This window comes from Enhydra lutris, unplaced genomic scaffold (assembly GCF_002288905.1).
Source record: "Enhydra lutris kenyoni isolate GAN:26980312 unplaced genomic scaffold, ASM228890v2 scaffoldscaffold36, whole genome shotgun sequence".
NCBI lineage: Eukaryota > Metazoa > Chordata > Mammalia > Carnivora > Mustelidae > Enhydra > Enhydra lutris.
The window spans coordinates 13,334,282-13,340,307 of record NW_019154120.1 but is presented as its reverse complement, the minus strand read 5'-3'; positions in this window follow the sequence as shown (position 1 = coordinate 13,340,307).

Genomic DNA, 6,026 nt, shown 5'->3' with positions numbered 1-6,026 from the left:
GGGCAAAGTGAGTTTAGTAAGTGTCTGAGGCCACAGAGTCAGTAAATGGCAGAGCTGGGAATCAGCCAGTCTCACTGCTAACCACTGGATGGCCTGTGTCAGCAAGAAACCAGACAGAAGCCTGTGATTTTGAAGGGATGATAGGTGAACAACCAGTCCTGAACCACTGAGAGGAATTCGGATTCCAGGGCCTAGGCCTATGGAATCACAGTGCCTGGAGATGCGGATCTGGGAATCTGCAGTTTGACTGTACTTCCTCTCCTGTCCCTCTCTCCTCATCCCCCTACTACCTCCGTCACCCACCCCTGCCCCCCACCAAGACTCTGATGGATGATGGTGTCAAAGAACCAGTAGCATAAGTATTTTGATCTAATTAGATAGAAAAAGAAAACTTTGATTTATTTACTATAATTTTTAATCCTTTATGTTTGAAAATACTAAAACAGCAACTCTCTTTCTTGGAATTGGACACCAGTTGTTTTCATGACAGTCCTTGTCTGCACCCACTATTGCTACAGATAATTTATTGCTTTCTACTACAGATTTCTGCTCATGTGTTGTTTTTACAAATTTCAGATATGCTTATTTAATGTTAGTGTTCAAAGCATTGCTTGAGTTCTGAGAAGAGGGAGTAGGAATGTAGAGACAAAGAAACTGTGGTCCTGTTCTCATGTGGCTTGGGGTCCATGGGGAACTGAGCTCAGATACACATGATATATGGGCGTGAATGAAAGGGTACGTGCACAAAATGGGGCCCAGGGAAGAAAGGCCGGGTCTCAAGTTTCACGTTGCGAGGATCTGGAGCTCCAGCAAGCAAATCCCAGAGTCCTCGAGATGTGAGGGAAATGAGGACACTGGATAGAAAGTTCCACCCGTAAATCCCATCTTAGGAGGTAGAGCCCAGAACTAGATTTCTCACGTGAAGAGCCTGGTATGGTGCCTTACATGCAGAGTGTGGGTTGATTCATACATTTCTCCTCCTCCCCCCTAATTCCTTGCAAGCTTCCTTGAAAATTTCCTCCAAGTGAAGCCAGTTGACTTCATGTTTCTGAGACATGTAAATTCTTACATTCACTCTCTCATTCGGTTGGTCCTGTCATCACAGAGCCAATGCTCATTCGAGGAAGGAGTACTTCATATATTTTACACAATATATTCCATAGTCCACATGAAATAGGTATGTTAAAATTCATTTTAAACCAAGAGGATGGTGCTTCATACGAGAGTATGGTGTATTTGTTAAGGACACCACCTGGATTTAAACCGGAATCTGGTTCCACCATTTACTAATGTTGTGACGTGGGGAAGTTATTCAATAAGCCTGGCCCTCTTTTTTTTGTTTTGTTTTGTTGTTGTTGTTTGTTTTTTTAATTTATAAAATGGAATAAAAGTAGAACTTATATAAAATAGGTTATTACAAGGCATGTAGTGAAAGATCTTACATCACTTTTAAAAATGGGCACACAAGACAGTGTAGGCTTAAGTTTCACCGTTCAGAAACAAGGGATTTGGATTGGTGATGGCCAAGTTTCTTTTAGAGCTGTGTGTCGGCTTCTCCTTGACATGCTTTAGTGGCACTATGTAGCAAAGGCAAAGAGCAAGGCCTGCAACTGAGTCAGCATGGCAGCTAATGCTGCGGGGGAGGAGGTGAGAGGAGGGAGAAAGAGGGTCAGGCCTGTTCCCACTTGTGCTCCCCTCCTGGGGTGGGGATCCTCCTGGAGGAGCTCCTGGGCCTCAGGGTGTTGGGATCCTTCCTCCTTGGCCTGGCTCATCCAGGGAGGGGTTGAGCCTGGTTGCTGGGGTGAGGCGTGACACCAGCTTCTGTTGGGCTTTTGAGCAGTCCTGAACCTCATCAAGGAAACTCTGGAATTTCTGCTTCTTAAAAAACGCCATTTTGCTTTGAGTTGCGTAGCCTTTATTGCATGGTGCGGGTAATCATTAACTCCAGCTAGAGATTTATTATGCAAACGCCCAGTTGTGGCAGGTAGCTTTTTTTGAAAGTAGCTTGTCAAGAAACCTAACTTTCAATCGTAAGACATAATAGAAAATTTGGCAGATACGGGGAAGTATAAAAATAAACTAAAAATCACTTTCAGTTTCATCAGCTGGAATGATTACTGTTAAATTATTTGATGCACTGTCTGTAAGTCTCCTGAGTATACACACACACACAGGTCATTTGTCAACCTCAAGTGCATTACAACAAGAACCAGTCTCTAAATACATATGTGTATATATATTTTTTAGCCTACTGTTATGCAACTTAATCTTGTGGGCACTACTCTTCAAAAACATATATTTAGTTATTTTCCTTATGATGGATAGTCAGCTGGGTTCTAGCTTTTCTGTTATAAGTAATATTACTGTGGATATTTCTGTACATGAATCATTGACTTTATCTGTAATTATTACCTTAAGAAAGATTTCTAAAAGCTGTGTTACTGGGTCAAAGGAGATGAATATTAAAAAGGTCACATATTGCCAAATTGATAGTGTTATTTCCCAGAAGAGTTGACTAAGTTACATTTCTACCAGCTGTATTGAAATTCTTACTTCTACCGGACATTTTGGAAAGATTGTATTTTGATTCATATATTCATTCCTTTTGTCTTATAAGAATTACATATAAAGGAAGATTTTAAAATAGCTTATATATACATATATTTGAAAAGCTGAATAAGTCACCAGTTCATGTAACTTGATTACCTAATGAATTAAAACCCAATTGCTAATGAACTAATATATTGAATTTTCATTTTATTTTTATATCATGTTCAAGGCTCCATACTATTCATTTTCTAGACTCATTGAGCTCTTTTTGATTAGGTAAAGTTAAGTTTCACTCTCTGACCTTTCTGTCTACAGAAAACATTAGAACCACGGGTCCAACCCCTCTCTCCTCTTTATGTTGCAGGAGCCTGAGGCCCAGAGAGGCTAAGTTTCTTGCTGATGATTAATACTTAACTGAGCCATTGAGTGGGGTTCAGAATTGATGCCAAGATGAATTGAATCCTCTTTCCCACACTGTCACCTTCTTTTCCTCTTCATCCATCAACCGAATATAAGTGATTTGATATTGAATTTTCTGCTTGGATATCCCCTGACACTGAGTATGAAAAATTGAATCACTCGTACTATCTGCTTGTGGTTTAATTCTGGAGTCTTGCTTTACCCTTTATTTGTTTTTTCAGTGTTAGTCTTTTTTTCCCCCACCTGTAAGTTTGCATTTTACTAGAAATTTCATGTGAGTCATTTTCCATTACAGGTTATCATTTAACGTAAAATTTCTTCTAGACAGAATTTTGGGCTTCTCAAACACTAGATGTTGACAAGTCACAAAGCGTGAAAGTGTATTAAGCTGTTGGATTCTTGAAATGGACGTAGTTTGGGTAAAGGATTATAAATCTGGGATCTTGAACACTTTTTTTTTTTGTCTCAATCAGAAACTCTAAGGTAAAGTTGCCTTAACTTTTCTATTTCAGTTTCTCCACATGTGAAAAGTTAAGTTGCCTTAACTTTTCTATTTCAGTTTCTCCACATGTTCTCAGGGACTGGGTGGGGGCTTTATTGTGTGGTGTCTGTGAATAGTTGGGAATGTGCATGGTTCTCGTTATTTCCATGTTGGGCGGGAGAACTGTCATATGCATGGGTGGGAATCATAACTATCAGCGGTGAAAAAAACTCTTGATGATTTGTAGATATCTGGGGAGAGTACTCAGGAATATTTGGCTAAAATTTATCTTCTTGGAAGGGAAGACAGAGAGAGAGAGAGAGACAGAGAGAGACAAAGAGATTGAGAGAGAGAGAGAGAGATAATTCTAAGCAGGCTATAACAAAGCTCCTTTGAATGGTTCCTGGGAGTGCCCAGGTGTGGCAAGCCATCTGTCAGCCAAAATGCTGAGTAATCAACTTACAATGTTTGCCGTGTTTCAGACTACAGGTAAGAAAAAGCACCCATGAAACAGTCTCCTGGGTTATTAAATATTTGGGCCGATGACTGTTTCTGTTGAACTAGATAAAATTAGGTCTGATAAAATTGTTTGATGACTGAATGGATAATTCATTTTTTAAGCTATATTTCTTCTCTCAAAATTAAAAAAAAAAATCTACACTTTAATACATAGTCCAACACATGGTTTTTGAAGCAAATGAAAGAGAAGAAAATGAGAGGTCATTGGGGAATCATACAGCAAATGGTACACTTCCTACAAATGGGTGTATGGCTTTCACTAAGGTTTTTTTTTTTAAAGATCTTATTTATTTATTTGACAGAGAGAGACACAACAAGAGGGAACACAAGCAGGGGGAGTGGGAGAGGGAGAAGCAGGCTTCCTGCTGAGCAAGGAGTCTGATGTGGGGCTCGATTCCAGGACCCTGGGATCATGACCTGAGCTGAAGGCAGATGATTAACAACTGAGCCCCTCACTAAGTATTTTGAATGAAATATTTATTTCCAACAGTCAGAATTGTGTTCGGGCTTCCTTGGGCATTGTCGAATTCCTGTCGCCGGAGGCATTTCCGTCCAGGTTTGACAAGCACTGAGCAAGAGGGTTGCAGAGGGAATTCAAACATCAAAAGGGAGAAGGGCCAAAGCTCTCTGATTTAAGCACGGGTCTCTTCAAAATCTCTGGGTCACGGTGGCAAAAGCAGGCAACAGCTGCTCAATAAATTATTGTGGTGAATTCGATGTGAAGCTTCTGCACCAGGCTTTGGGCCATTATGATTATTCCCTGAGCCTGTGCCGCCTGAGGGGAAGGCAAAGCAGCCAAACAATAACCACCGTCATCCGGGAGGACACACTGTGGGCCAGACGGTCCCTGTGTGTTGTGTCTCCATGTGTATGTGTATTTCATTTTACAGATGGGGACACTGAGGCCGGAGCAGTTAAGTGCTTTGTCCAGGACAGCTCAAGCAAGGAGAGGTACGGTGCGTCTCCCAATGTATGACTCTGCCCCCAAATCCACATTTCCCACTAGGGCTGGAGAGTGTAACTTAACAGAGGCGTCCTGCCCACGTCACCCTCCGATGACCTTCTTACCTCCACTTGCCCCACGGATGCCTGTGAGTCTACTCTCAGAGTTTGACTCGTTTAGTTTATGGCTTTGATCCTGGTTAATAATAACCAGGCATCCGGGGAAGGGAAGCTATCCGTGCGTCCTTGTCTGGCAAAATGAGGTGCTCTCATTCATTTCGACAGCCAGCATTTATGGACTGCATACCGTCTATCAAGTCTGCACCAAGGGTTGGTGCCACAAACCTGAACGAGGCTTGGTCTTTATCGTGAAGATTCTCGAAGTCGGATAGAGAAGACCGTGCAATAAACAGCTGATCGGGAAACTGTGGTAAACGAATAATAGGGAATCTTAGGTGAGCACAGCAGGGAAGCAGCTGGCTTAGTTGGAGGTGCTTTCCTGAGAACAGATTTGCTAGGTAGGGTGTGGGTCCCCCCCAATGAGGGAGCAGTGGGGTGGGGGGGGCAGGAAATGCAGGCTCCACGAAGACAGAGCTGTGTCCTCCTCATCACTGGGAACTTCACGCAGCACTTTGTCCTATCAACTTGGTATTGCATATTTTGCTTAGCAGAATTTATTTAATTTATAGACCCTCTTCTTTTGTGATCGCCGCTCTGTTTAATAGGTAGTACCTCTTTGGCGTTCTGGAAGGATAAGCTAGCCCAGTTGACATGGAAAGGTGGAGGTTGGAGAGCTTTTTGGGGCACCACCCTCTCTGAGAAGGGTGAATCATTACGACCGTCACATATTCCTTCTGTTTCATGCATTTCATCTTCCTGTCCCACGTGGCCTCCCAGGGTTGCCCTTGTGTACCTGCGGATGTATTCATTTAGCCCAAGGCAGGAGCCACCGACAGCCCTTCCTGCCCGAGCACGTCGGAGGCCTTTGGAAGCTGTGCAGGCAACAGCAACTTCAGCCTGAATCATTATTTTTTTACTCAGGGACCAGCTGCCAAGAGGCCTGAGTAAGAGCCGGGAGTGTAGGAGTGGGAGGGCGGCGGGAGCCGGGCTGGGA